The following is a 15,059-nucleotide window of genomic DNA, read 5'->3' as shown; positions in this document are numbered from 1 at the left end:
TCTGATTGCTACGAGAAGAAAGTATTCTGACCCTAAATTCTCTATCAAAGCGTGGGTCCCAGGCTCAAAGCCCTAGGTGAGCACTGGTATCTAACTAGATTTCATAGCATTGTTAAATTTTCATTGTTTAGTTTCATTGTTTATTGTCACTGTTACTTTCTATTTATGGCAAGTGAAAGTGCCTTTCTATTTATGGTAGAGAGCCACAGTTTTCTTTTTAAGCAAGTATATGTAAGTTTTAAAAAATTACATAAATATAGTAATAATTCAGATGGGACTGAGATAAAGCAAAACTCTAGAGGTAGGTAAGGAATCACTGAAATGCACAACAATGTTTTCATGAACTAGTGACAACTAAATGCAGGAATAACTGCTTAACCAGAAAGTAGTGAGTTAGCTGTGCCTCTGATTTAACACTTAGCTCACTTCCTCCGTAGCACACATAAAGCTGAGATAACATTTACTGGCACGAGCTCTGTGTTGGGCTCTGTGCTAAGCATCTTATTCATATTATCACATTTAGTCCTCCCAAAATCTTTGCTAGACAGGCAGTACGATCTGGAAACTGAATCTTAGAAACATTATTTTGGCCAAGGTCACAAACTAACAGAGCCTAGTTTGACTCTATAGTTTGAGCATTCCTAACTCGATTTTTAAAAACCACTTCAGGGGCGCCTGGATGACGCAGTGGTTAAGCGTCTGCCTTCTGCTCAGGGCGTGATCCCAGCGTTCTGGGATCAAGCCCCACATCAGGCTCCTCTGCTAGGAGCCTGCTTCTTCCTCTCCCACTCCCCCTGCTTGGTGTTCCCTCTCTCACTGGCTGTCTCTGTCAAATAAATAAAAATAAAATCTTTAAATTAATTAATTAATTAATTAAATAAAAACCACTTCAGAATTTAGCAGGTCCACACCACCACCCCCTGAAATTTTATATCAAATTCAACATTTCAAAGAGATCTACATGTCCTCCAAAAGTTTAAGAGCCACTGTTATCATTATTTACAAAACACTCCCATATCTTGAATTATAGTGTCCACGGAGGCAAATGCTCTGTCTTCTTATATCTTTACTGTACCCAGGTTGGTGCTTTATCCCCTAAGCTGCTCAGGAATTGGTTGAGCTCAATCACACGTGGGAAGCACACAGTACAGGCTGCAAGAACAGGGTGGAGGTGGCTTGGGAAGAGCATCGCTCGGGTTGATCCTGCACACACGTGGGTATTTTACAAGCCTGCTCTCCAGCACCCACACAGCCATAAGAGCCATCTTAAACAAAGTGGCAAGCAGCCAACCAGGTAGACAAAGGAGGGAGGAAGGTACAAAAGCCTGGCAGGAAGTTAGCACAAGAAGCAGTACCTGGGAGATGAGCCCAGAAAGTCGTGCTTTCCTGCAGAGCTATTCCAGTCCAGTCTGCTTATCAGGCCGTCTGCTTCTGAGAAGCACTTGTGTTCAGGTTAAACACACTTCTCCTCCAGAGGCAGGCTGCAACACCCCTGAAAAACCTGACTACAAGAAGTGACTAGGAGTCTGGCAGCACTCTCATACCTTTAAAAACTAAAATTAAAACAAAATTTTTCCATACTGCCCATGACTGCCTCTAATTTTGGCCTTCAGCTCTCTGTCCCTCCCTTCACAGCCAAGTGTGTTAAAAGGACAGTGGTCCCTTGCACACTGCTCTGTTCAGAGTCACTCTCTGCCCCTACTCAGCTACTGAAACTGCTCTTTTCAAATCACAGTTGACATCCTATTGGCCATGGCCCTTGCGGAGCTTTCCAGACCTTATCTCAGTTGATCTTTCCAGGACACTTAACATGGTCCACAGTTTCCTTTCCTTCCCCTTAAGCATTTTCTAGGACTTCAGTCTTCATTACTTCTCATACCAGGCACTGTCTGTCATCTCAGCCACATTAAGGCTTCAGCTATCACATAACAACTCCTAAATCCAACTAAGATCATTTACCTGAGCCCCAAACTCATACTTCGTCACATCCAAAAGCTAATGCCAAGCAACACAGACCTGGAAACAAGGAGAGGAGGTTGGGAGGTCCTGGAGGGGAGGAGGCTCTGTAACTTCTCCCTCCCAGTCCAATCAGATACTGAGTCCTAATTCCCTAAAATCGCTCTAAATCATCTCCTCTTATCCGCCCCCACTACATCCCTGCCTTTGCCCTTCCACTTACTACAAGTGCTTGAGCAATTACTATGTGCCAAACCATGCCAACTTGCATTTTCTCATCATCTCTCACTAGACAACTACAGTCGCCTGAATTTTGTGTAGTTCGTCAGCTCTGTCATCTGATATTATGATTTTTCTAAATTTCAAATCTATTCACATGACTACACGCTGTTAAAATCTTGTAAGGGCTTTCTTTGTGCTTCAGGGTAGAGGTTAGATGTAACAAGGGCCCCTGACCGCTGCCTCTGCCTCATCTCGGCTGCTCTCCGCCAGCTTCTCCAACTCCGTGCCCTTCTTCACCCCTGTCTCAGGCACACCCATACACACACCCAGGCAGAACTATTTGCAGTTCCCCCCATCCCCCAACACCAAGCCCATCGTCTTTCTACAGGCTGTCCCTACTGCCTAGAAAACCCATACTCCCACCCTCTGCTGCCTCCTCCATTGTCTCTGTGGGGTTAACTCCTAATCGTCCAGCAAGACTCCATTCAGAAAATACAACGTTAGGGGCGCCTGGGTAGCGCAGTCGTTAAAGCGTCTGCCTTCGACTCAGGGCGTGATCCTGGCGTTCCGGGATCGAGTCCCACATCAGGCTCCTCCGGGAGCCTGCTTCTTCCTCTCCCACTCCCCTGCTGTGTTCCCTCTCTCGCTGGCTGTCTCTCTGTCACATAAATAAATAAAATCTTAAAAAAAAAAAAATACAACTTTAGGGGCGCCTGGGTGGCACAGCGGTTAAGCATCTGCCTTCGGCTCAGGGCGTGATCCCGGCGTTCTGGGATGGAGCCCCACATCAGGCTCCTCCGCTATGAGCCTGCTTCTTCCTCTCCCACTCCCCCTGCTGTGTTCCCTGTCTCGCTTGCTGACTCTGTCTCTGTTGAATAAATAAATAAATAAATAAATAAATAAATAAATAAATAAATAAATCTTTAAAAAAAAAAAGAAAAGAAAATACAACTTTAAGGAAGCCTTCCCTGACAGCTTTTCAATTAAAATGTGGTTCAGGGTGGCCTGGCTGGTTCAGTTAGTAGAGCTTGCGACCCTTGATCTCGGAGTCGTGTGTTTGAGCCCCACATTGGCATAGAGATTACTTAAATAAAATAAAGTAAAATAAAATAAAATATTTAAAAATGTGGTTCCTCGCCCTTTCTTTGTTCTTCCAAAACACCCTGCAGCCCAACTGCAGTTATTTTGAAGAATAGGTGCACACTTTCCTGAATTCAGAAATCTTCAACATGACAAAAACCCACAACCTACACCAAATTGATGTGAAGCTATTAATAGTCTTCATTCCATTTAGTGTGAATAGTCATGTGTTTTAATTGTGGGGTACTACCCCAGACTCTTTTAGGGTTGTTATGCAATATATAGTATGTGCACCATATGAACTTTCTAAAAATTCAAATTGTGAAACACATCTGCCTTCAAGGGTTTCAGATAAGGTATATAGATCTATATAACCATTGCTTTCCTTGTCTGTCTCCCCTTTTAATCAAAAGCTTCTTGAAGCATCCAGCTATATCTTTTTCATGTCCAAATCTCCAGTATCTAACACAATGTCAGGCTCCACAGAAGTTCACTGAATAAATTCAGGATATATTTATGAACTTGGACTGTATTTCATAGGATTGATTTCCAAGGTCGAAACCCGATACCTCTCCTTGCCTCCCGGGTGGTTTTCCCTCCTCTGGGCTACACAGTACCTTGCATGCACATCAGATTTCTCACTATATAGTCGTTGTTTGCATAACTGTGTCTGCAGTGAGACAGAGCCGGTCGAGAGTGAAGATGATGATGTATTAATCTCTGTATTTCTGTGTCCGCAGTAACCAGCACAATGTCAGACACTCTACATCCTGGCTCAATACACTGTTGAATGATAAAGGGTAGGAAAAAAATCAGAGGAGGAGAGAGGAAGAAGGAAAGATAAAAAAGAAGTTGGAAGAAGTCTGGGTGAAGATGATTTAATCTCTATTAAGAGAACCCTAAAGAATATTCTTTTTTTATGTCTTCTTTTTTTAATCTTATTATTATTAACATATAATGTATTATTTGTTTCAGGGGTACAGGTCTGTGATTCATCAGTCTTACACAACACACAGCGCTCACCATAACACATATGCTCCCCAATGTCCATCACCCAGCCACCCCATTCCTCGCACCCCCCTCCACTCCAGCAACCCTCAGTTTGTTTCCTGAGATTAAGAATCCTATGGTTTGTCTCCCTCTCTGTTTTCATCTTGTTTCAGTTTTCCCTCTCTTCCCCTACAATCCTCTGCCTTGTTTCTCAAATTCCGCATATCAGTGAGATCATATGATAATTGTCTCTAAAGAATATTCTGACCTCAGTCACTTCACAATATTTGTCATATTTGTACATCACCTTTAATACTTAATATTTTTATTTACATTAACTTACTTTTTAATCTAACAAATTTAGTTTTAAAGAAACATTACCTTACTATGTTAACGGAAAATCACTTTCACTTACACCTAACAGATATTGACAATTTGCTGATTTATTCTGTATTCTGCCTGAGGCACTCTCTCTTGAATTAAAAAAAAAAAAGTGACAAGGGTTAAGAGGACACGAACACTGGCACTAGATGTCAATTTTCTCCTCAATGTTAAGAGAAGGAGTGGAAAAGAACTGGAAAGGGGGTATCTTATACAATTCAATATTATTTAATACCTGTCCTTAAGCCACCTAACATTATCTCAAGAGCCACCACCGTAAGGACGATATGAATTTTCCTCTCCTACCCTCACTCTGCTTCTACGTTTGTACATTGCTCCACAACTTCAGTTAGACACTGTTACTTCCAGAGCAATTTCTACCATAGTTAGACTCTAACTCACAATTGTGTTTAAACAGTAGAAATTTCCCACCTGGACATTAGCAAAAGAGAAAAGTTGATTTCTTCATGGTGTCTATGAAATCTGCAATAAACAGAGAAATAAGAGTTACTACAGGAAGTTTTTGCCTGTGAGAAAAATTTTTTTAAGTTCAGGAGATTATGGTTAGTGAATATGTGTTTGTTTCCTAAGATTAGCAAGTAACAGAAAAGCATTTCTCAAATAGAAGAAACATATTTGGTTACCACTATCCATGGGGACTGTGACTGTATATAGGAATATGTCCCTTAATTTGTAAATTTTATGAGAGAAAACCGCTCACCAAGCACAAAGTTGAACCAAAATGTTTTCTCTCTTGTGGCTTTTGGCCTTTCTCCCCATTTATGGTTTCTACTGGGTAGAAACTCGTACTTCTAAATATACAGTAAAGATCATGGCTTAGCAACATTTTTATCAAGGTCAACTGGGATGAGAAGACAATGTTTATTTATTGAGTAAGTTTTGCAGTCCCACGTAGAATATGGTCAAATAACTTATTTTAGTGTCCACTTCCATTACTTAATTCCTTAAATTTCTTAAACATTTGAAAGGAAATAGAGTTTATTTGGATATCCCCTATGGAATGAGAAACACTGTTTGATATTTGAGATAACTAATTATTGATTTTAAAGATTTTATTTATTTATTCGACAGAGAGAGAGACAGCCAGCGAGAGAGGGAACACAAGCAGGGGGAGTGGGAGAGGAAGAAGCAGGCTCATAGCGGAGGAGCCTGATGTGGGGCTCGATCCCATAACGCCGGGATCACGCCCTGAGCTGAAGGCAGACGCTTAACCTCTGTGCCACCCAGGCGCCCCTATTGATTTTAAAAACCCAATCACACGGGATGCCCGGATGGCTCAGTCAGTAGAACATGCAACTCTTGATCTAGGGGTTGTGAGTTCAAGCCCCATGTTGGGTGTAGGGATTACTTAAAAATAAAATCTTTAAAAAAAAGAAACCCAATCACAAAGTAGTTTACAAAATGGGATAATAAACTTCATAGTAATAATAAGTTTTGTAATCATAATAAACTTCATAGTAGAGTTACAGAAGAGAAAAGATCAGTGTGGTAATGTCTACTTTCTCTCCGCATTCTGAGGATAACTTTTTATCAATTCCTCTTACTTTGGTCTGGGATTTCAAAAACACATGAGTGATGATAATATGAATAATGGTAACATCAATCCTCAAAAGTTCATATAAAAAGTTTCCATAAAGCAAAACTAATTAGCAGTAGGAGATAAATTGGTAACTTTCAGCCCCATATTAAAAGGCAAAGCAAACTTTCCTTATTACCATTGCCCAACTTCCACTGAAGTGATCTGTGTTGAATCTAGTTGAGGGTGCTTAGGAAAGTAAAAGAAAGAGAGACTTTGAATTGTTCATTGGTGTGGCATCTAGGACACAAGAGGAAAGGAATAAAAGAAAATGACACTTGAAAACAAGATTTGGGAAAATAAAACCAGACTTTCCTTTAAAATGTTTTCTTTTTTCCCACATCCTCTTTTTAGATCCTCTTGCTTCCTTTGCTCTCCTCCATCCTGAATCTGCTAACCCAGAACCAAGTTCTCTTAATTCAGGTGTTTTCATCCTTGTCCTGAGCCAAGAGAAAAAATAACCATGAAGCTCCTTGACCTACTCCGTGCACACTTTGCTGTCAGCTCCCGTAGAATTGCCTGTGTTTTATAAAGCTGTCTCTAGTGGCCTTCTGTGCGACTCCTGCATCTAGGAATTCTAATCATATGTCACGGTGTTGGACTTCAAATCTGCGTTTTTAAACCCAAATCAGAAAATAAGTAAACAACTAAGTTCAATTTGATGAAAATGGAAACACACCAGCACAACTCCCCAACACTGCCCCCAAACCGGCTGCACCCCCCGAGAGCACCAAAACTTTCCGGTCACTAAGACAGTCCTGTAACTGATCATTTGATTTTGCCCACTCTCCCCCTTTGTCCACTGTTTGAACAACCAGTGTGTGTAGCTTGCTTAAATTGTATACTGAAAGTTTTAGAGAACGATATGAAATTCTGGTGGACACTCAGGATCCTTATAGAACAAGACTCAGAGTTCACTGTCTTAGTTAAAACTGGTAACTACAGAAACAGTCTTCATAATCTTCAGCTCAGTGCTGTCCCTTCTTTATAGTATTATCATCACTTTCCTCTTCTGAAGACTGGTGCTTCTAAACCACATGAGCAAGTTTCTCTACTGCAAAAGGGTGCCACACCCAGGTGCCATTCCCATCACAGTTACGGTAAAGTTGAATATTTCTATCACATGGTTGTGGCAGACAGCCCTAAAAAAACCAATATTTTTTAAAAATATTTCCTACAGATGGAGATACAGTGTCATAAAGGAGAGGGTCTCTCTTTCTTTTCTTTCTTTCTTTTCTTTCCTTCTTTCTTTCTTTCTTTCTTTCTTTCTTTCTTTCTTTCTTTCTTTCTTTCTTTCGATTGTATTTATTCATTTGAAAGAGAGACCAAGCAGTGAGGGAGGCAGAGGGAGAAGCAGATTGCCCGCTGAGCAGGAAGCCTGACTCTACAGCTCGATCCCAGGACCCTGGGATCATGACCTGAGCCAAAGGCAGATGGTTAACCCACTGAGCCACCCAGGCACCCCAGGGTCTTCCTTCCTTCACACAAAGATATTCACACGCTGTCCTGCAGGCCTTCCCCAAAGTGCCGTGATAGCAGGAAGTGGTAGCTGTCTACCACCAGCAGCTAGCACGGGCCCCAGCGCAGGCTTAATGATACATAAGTACTTGTTGACTGCCTGACTGAACTCTATATTTTACCTGTGGGTCTTCCAACACACTGAAATATATTACTTAGCCTCTCCATTACTTATCCTCTCTTACACTGAATTTATAAATCCATAGTGAACGATTTCAACAAGAATATTTTTTTTCCAACTTTCATGCTTCTGTAATTCTATTTTAGAACAGGACAGGATGATTGATACCAGGTTTCATGGCTTTTGTGTTTCAAAACATTCCACTGAAGTCTGCATTTTGAATTATTTTGTAAAATGACATTTACATGATGTAGAATGAAGCAATGAATTCTTAAGAAGTAATGACAAGTAACACAAAGAACAAAGGCGAGTATGCACACGTTTTCACTTTGTGGACGTCCTGTCATCACACTCCCTCTGTTTGTTGTAGTTACAGAAAGCATTGTCCCTTCTCTGGAGTTTCTTCATGTATCCCGTCTCTGGCCAACGATCTACCATAGAAACTTGTTTCACCTGTTTATATTCAATTTCATCCCAATATCCTGCTTGCTGAAATCTGTACAGATTCCCTATCTCTTCTGACCATTTTTTGGCATGGCTTATTGATTTTGGTTTCACGTCAGAACTAGCCATGGCTAAGGAAGTCTTATTGCCAGTTATTTCTCCTGGCCGTTCCTGGCCCAGGGTCCACATTGAGGCCTCAGTTGCAGTTGCTGCCCTCTGCCTGGTATTGTCTTGTTCCATTTATCCCCGTGACTGGCTTCCTCATCTTGGTCTTTGTTAATGTCAACAAAACTATTGATAAATAGAATGGAAAGAAAAAGAAATTATATAAATGGGGGCGCCTGGGTGGCACAGCGGTTAAGCGTCTGCCTTCGGCTCAGGGCGTGATCCCGGCGTTGTGGGATCGAGCCCCACATCAGGCTCCTCTGCTATGAGCCTGATTCTTCCTCTCCCACTCCCCCTGCTTGTGTTCCCTCTCTCCCTGGCTGTCTCTTTCTCTATCTCTGTCAAATAAATAAATAAAATCTTTAAAAAAAAAAGAAATTATATAAATGTTACATAATGTTATTTGTGGATTTATAGGACGATATTTGAAGTTTATTTTAAAGTTTATTTTAAACTTTATTTTTGTTAATCTAAACTTCTTTACAGCAGGGGACTTCTCTTTTGAGGAGCACTTGACAAATATACCGCACGATGTGCCTCTAGCATTTCTCTGAATGCACGGCTTCCTAGGTGTATAGATAGAGTACATGAGGCTTACTTTCCTTCTGCTCTTCGTTATAATCTAGACCGGGGTCAGCAACCTTCTTCCATGAAGGGCCAGAGATTAAGTATTTTTGGTGTTACAGACGACGCGGTTTCCGTTACAATTGAGTACAACGTCACCGCTGTACAATGAGAGCAATCATACCTAACAAACGGGCATGGTTATGTTCCCACTTACTCACAAAAACAAGTGGTGGGCCAAACGAGCCCGTTTGCTGACTCCCAACCTAGACTGCCAGCATGCTATCTTTTGGCTTTGCAGTAGGCACTCTGTTTCATTTCAGGCAATCCCCCAAGCAAATCTCCAAACTCCATAAAATGGGTGGGAAATTAGGGCTCAGCAGCTTCGCCTTGCTAGTGATTCGAGTAGTTACATCTCTGTGGAACGTAGTTCTGTCTTTGCTCAGAGGTCACCATCTCTGACCTGGAATACCCGCCCTTGCATCCTAAGTGGTCTCCTTGGTTCCCTCCTCCTTCCTATAGTTCAATCTTATCGCAGCATCGAGAATGTTCTTTTTTAAATGTAAATTAGAACACTGGACTCCCGGCCTAAAACCCTCCACAGGCTTCTATTGCCTTTGGAGTTAAAACTAAACTCCTTATCCCGCCTATAGAGCCTGCCACTGGTCTGGCCCCTGTCTGCCTCTCCGACCTCACCCCTGCCCTATTCCTCTTCTTCTGCAGGCTCCAGCCCACCAGCCTGAATTCTGTTTCTGAAATGTGCCCAGACCCTTTGGGCCTACCTGATCCTCCTTCTGCCAGGAGCATCTTCCCTGCCCTTCCTCCAGGTAGGTCTTCCTGCTACCTCCTTCTTGTCATGTGGGTCTTAAACTCAGGTCATTTTCCCCCAGAAGCCTTTCAGGATCCTCCAGGATATGCTTCATCATCAGTTGTGCTTTTCTTTGCACAGCACTCATGACTATGCCAGCTCTCTAGTCTATTGTTCATTGCCTGTCTGTCCCACTAGAACATAAGCTCTATAGTCTTTTTCCTTTTTATTCACTGCTCTATCATCAGAGCATTCAATAGTGCATGGTATATATTAAGGACTCAAGAAATATTTATAAACATCTGCTTAATGAAAGTTAATTAACAAAAATCCCATGCTCTTCATCACAATTTACCACTTCCTAGGACTGGCTGAAGCTATTTCTCGAGTCACTTTGTAACAGTTGGTTGGGAAACCATTTGGTTTGTGTTGTTCTGTCCATATTCCTTAACTTACATTATCACCCCAAGAACATAAACAGACAAAAACAAACCGCACCAACTCTGTTGGCCAGTTAGTTCAGTGAAGCTGATGCTATGCTCCATTTAAAGAACAATACTGTTGAAAGTGACAGTCTCATCTTAATAGGGCTAAAATTCTGTTGTTTAGATAACAGCCTTGCCAAGTGGTTTAACTCTTGGAATGCCATTCTTCAAAGGTCTCATTAAAAAATGAAAAAAGTTATGGTCTATAAGGGAAAAAAACTTTCATTTCACACCACATTCCAGGGAAATCAACAGGATTTTTTCCATAATTATGTCTTGCCATGAATATGGTCATATGCATTTCTATAGATTACAGGTCTTCACGAGTAGGGACCATCTTTCTTTTCATTCCCATGATGTTCAACACACAGACATTTAATAAATACTTGATGTCTTAAATAAAAAATAAGGAAGGAGAGGAAACCATGGAAGTGATTGACTTCAAGGCAGTCGAAAATCTTCTGAATCTTCAGCCTGTTAAAAGAAGCAATAAGCATTTGATTTGCAATACTGAAGAGCATAGTTGTGGTTAAAAAAAGTCAGAATCAGGATTTAGAAGGGCCACTCTCAGGGAGCAAGAATTCCTGTCCCCTCACAGGTCCTTCTGGCTGGACTAAGTATCAAATTGACATGAGACACATTAACAGGAGAAAATCAAATTTAATAGGCATACATATGGGGAATCCACACAGACATGGAAATGCCAAAGACGGTCAAGCAAAATGAGATTACATATGTCATTCTGAACTAAGCAGAAGGAAGTAGGGGTCTGGGACCTCAGAGAAAAGGAGAGTGACAGAAGAGTAGATGTTTAGTAACTAGATGTTTGCCCTGCCATACCGATAGGTCACTCAGATAAAATTTATCTCTGTTAATAACCCTCATCTGGGAAAGACCTCCAATTTGTAGTCTTCTGTGTAGTTAAATGAGGGACAAAGTTTCCCTTGAGCCCACATGGTCTCAAATGCTTTTGGCTCAAAATAATCTATATGTCAAAGTGCCACATTCAGAGGGTGAGGGGGTCTGAACCCCTTCAGCTCCCTCATCTGAAACTTCCATGGGAGTTTCACATAATAAAAGATGAGCTGGTAGGTTGTTTCATCTTATCGATCCAGTCTCTTATCCTGACAATAGATCAGTTCAGTCAAACTCATTTCAGGAGGCATGATGTAGACATATTCTCAAAGTTAGACCTATGGTTCAAGTAATCAGGTATTAAATAAGGGACATTTCTATGGAAATAAAAGAAAAACAATGGTTAATGATTAGATCAAATGTTAAGACACTTTCTGAGTTCTGAGGACAGCCACTTGAGAAGACTTCTAGATGTCAGACTTGAGAAGTATCATAAGACAGAGTGGGATAAGTAGTGCAATCTGACACATCTTCCTGTTTTGTAGTTCAAATGTCTCTAGAGATCTTTCTGAGTGGCCCATAGAGCAATAGTGCAAAGACTGTCTATGCATGAGCTATTATGGTGATTTCTTTACATCAAGTCATTTATATTTAGCTTTCAGAGCTTCGGAAAAAAGGGCAGTTTTAGTCATCAAATGATTCCAAGTCAGAAAGGTAGGAGAGGGGCGCCTGGGTGGCACAGCGGTTAAGCGTCTGCCTTCGGCTCAGGGCGTGATCCCAGTGTTATGGGATCGAGCCCCACGTCAGGCTCCTCCGCTGGGGAGCCTGCTTCTTCCTATCCCACTCCCCCTGCTTGTGTTCCCTCTCTCGCTGGCTGTCTCTATCTCTGTCAAATAAATAAATAAAATCTTTAAAAAAAAAAAAAAAAAGAAAGGTAGGAGAAAAATCAAAATGTTAGATGGAGAATTGTAGCCAAGCATTGAAAAACACTAGAAGAAATCAGAATCTAGTCCATTTCATAATGAATAGTATTAAAATCTAATATCTACAAAGATGTGCTATTGAAACATTCTTTCTCATATAGGCACCCTCATTTTTACCAAAAATAGCCAAATTAACACTAATTTGTTTGCAAAATAAGTTGCAAACCTTATTTTTGCAAACCAAAAAAAAAACCTCAGCATAATTACTTACAGAAGTGCAGCAAGAATAGTGATTGACCATTTAGACTCTTTAAAACTTGCTTTGTTGGAATTTTTCATAAGGAATCTCTAGATCGAGTTTTTACTAGCCTCTCAAGGCCAGAAGCCAAGCCAAATACTTGCCATCAGATTTCACCTGCAATACTTTAGATTTGGGTGAATTCCTCCCTTCTTGAGGTCCACAAAATATCCTGAGGTTCCTACACCTGTCAGGAAGTGACCTTCTTTACTTTCCTGGTAAGACTGCTAAGAACTTATAAGCAAGGTATCAGTCTGACATTTCCAAGGGGACTTTATTGGCTCCGTAAAGCCAGTCTTAGTTCCTTAAAGCTGTCTGGTCATATGTGAGCCTATGCAGGTCCTTTGCAGATATGACATTCCAATGAAAGCCTTGGTAATGTGACCAGTGTTTTCATTTGTGTCTTGTCATAAAGATAACAGATTCTTATTGAAACTTATGCAAATAAATATATTGCTGTAAAAATACAAGAATACTCACTGAGAGTTTCTGAATTCTGGAAGGATCTGGTAGGGAGAAAAGATAAATGTTTTAATTTGTTCCAAAGGTATGTTTGATTAAATTGCTGTAAGTCAGCTTAAGAGAAAAAGTTTTCTTAACTCTGGGAAAAACATTTTTTTAAAAGGTCAGGAGTGTTTCAAACAAAAAGTCATTAGAAGTATACTTATCTTCCTCAGTTCATTCAGTCTCATATTATTACTTCTTGTTCTGTGCGAACCCAATTTTTCCACTACTTCTGGAAATTTTTACCCAGTTCAGTTTTATGATCATAAGCTTATCAGAAACCTGTACTCAGAGTTTTTTTCCATGAGTCTCATTGAAGATGAAGCACATTTGCAGGAAACTTTTATAGAGGAGTCTGAGTAGAAGTGTAACTGTCTGTAAATGATAACAGACTTAAAAATATCCATGGTTAAAGATCTGATTTCAGGGTGTCTGGGTGGCTCAGTCAGTTAAGCGTCTGCCTTCAGCTCAGGTCATGATCCCAGGGATCGAGTCCCCCATCGGTCGCCCTGCTCAGCTGGGAGCCTGCTTCTCTTTCTGCCTGCCACTCCCCCTACTTGTGCTCTCTCTCTGTCAAATAAATAAATAAAATCTTAAAAAAAAAATAAAGATCTGATTTGACTATATTGTACACCTGAAAATAATATAATGCTATTATGTTAACTACACTGGAATTTAAAAAACTTAATAACAAAAAACCACACATACACCACACACACTACACACACAATTTACATATATACCATGCACACTCCATACACAAGAGCACAAATAGAACACAAAGACACACACACATACACACATCTGATCCGAGTTCTTTATAATGCAACTGACAAGGAAATTTGGTTATTTTTGTGACATAGAACTCTTCAAGAGAGTAACATACCAGGACAGGGGCACCTAGGTGGCTCAGTCAGTTCAGCCTCCAAATATTAATTTTGACTCAGGTCATGTCTCAGGGTCGTGAGATCGAGCCCCGTGTAGGGCTCCTCACTGGGCATGGAGTCTGCTTAAGATTATCTCTCTCCCGGGTGTGGAGAAAGGGGAACCCTCTTACACTGTTGGTGGGAATGCAAGTTGGTACAGCCACTTTGGGAAACAGTGTGGAGGTCCCTCAAAAAGTTAAAAATAGAGCTACCCTATGACTCAGTAATTGCACTACTGGATATTTACCCCAAAGATACAGACGTAGTGAAAAGAAGGGCCATATGCACTCCAATGTTCATAGCAACATTGTCCACAATAGCCAAACTGTGGAAGGAGCTGAGATGCCCTTCAACAGACGAATGGATAAAGAAGATGTGGTCCATATATACAATGGAATATTACTCAGCCATCAGAAAGAATGATTACCCAACATTTGCATCAACAGGGATGGGACTGGAGGAGATTATGCTAAGTGAAATAAGTCAAGCAGAGAAAGACAATTATCATATGGTTTCACTCTTTTGTGGAACATAAGGAATAGCAGGGAGATCGGTAGGAGAAGGAAGGGAAAATGAAGGGGGGTAAACAGAAGGGGAAATGAATCACGAGAGACTATAGACTCAGGGAAACAAACTGAGAGTTTTAGAGGGGAGGGGAGTGGAGGGATGGGCCAGGCCGGTGATAGGTATTAAGGAGGGCACATATTGCATGGAGCACTGGGTGTTAATACGCAAACCATGAATCATGGAACACTACATCAAAAACTAAGGATGTACTGTACGGTGACTAAAAATATGAAAAAAAAAAGATTATCTCTCTCCCTCTCCCTCCATCCTTCACCTCCCCCCACCTCATGTGTGTGCTCTCTCTCTAAAAAATAAAAATATAATAATAATAATAATAGCAGCATACCAGGACATCAGATTTCTAGGAGTTTCATATAATTTCAGAACATTCGTTTTAATAATATACCTATGTAAATATAATCTAACAGTATTTGATACCATGTATTTGACAATGCTTCCAAGTAATTTAACATACCAAATAAGCCTAGTTAGTTTTATTTCTCACAAAATTTTTTTCTCTTAAAATGTTCCAGGGGCCCGCTGGAGAATTTCAGTTAGATTGTGGTGAAAAGACTTCTTTTTAGAACTTGACGTTAGAAACTATGTCCCAAAAAAGACAAAAGATTTGAACATGTGATTAAGTAGAATCACAATT

General features: G+C 40.7%; 1 pseudogene; it reads right to left on the bottom strand.

Annotated features, from left to right (window-relative positions):
- Nucleotides 1-8,136: 8,136 nt before the first annotated feature.
- On the bottom strand, nt 8,137-8,438 carry LOC123782851 (meiosis expressed gene 1 protein homolog pseudogene; annotated as a pseudogene).
- Nucleotides 8,439-15,059: the final 6,621 nt, after the last annotated feature.

The sequence above is a fragment of the Ursus americanus genome, chromosome 6 (assembly GCF_024610735.1).
Source record: "Ursus americanus isolate L20-20 chromosome 6, mUrsAme1.1.p, whole genome shotgun sequence".
Taxonomy (NCBI): Eukaryota; Metazoa; Chordata; class Mammalia; order Carnivora; family Ursidae; genus Ursus; species Ursus americanus.
The sequence above is the reverse complement of the archived record's forward strand: the minus strand, read 5'-3'. Positions and strand labels throughout refer to the sequence as shown.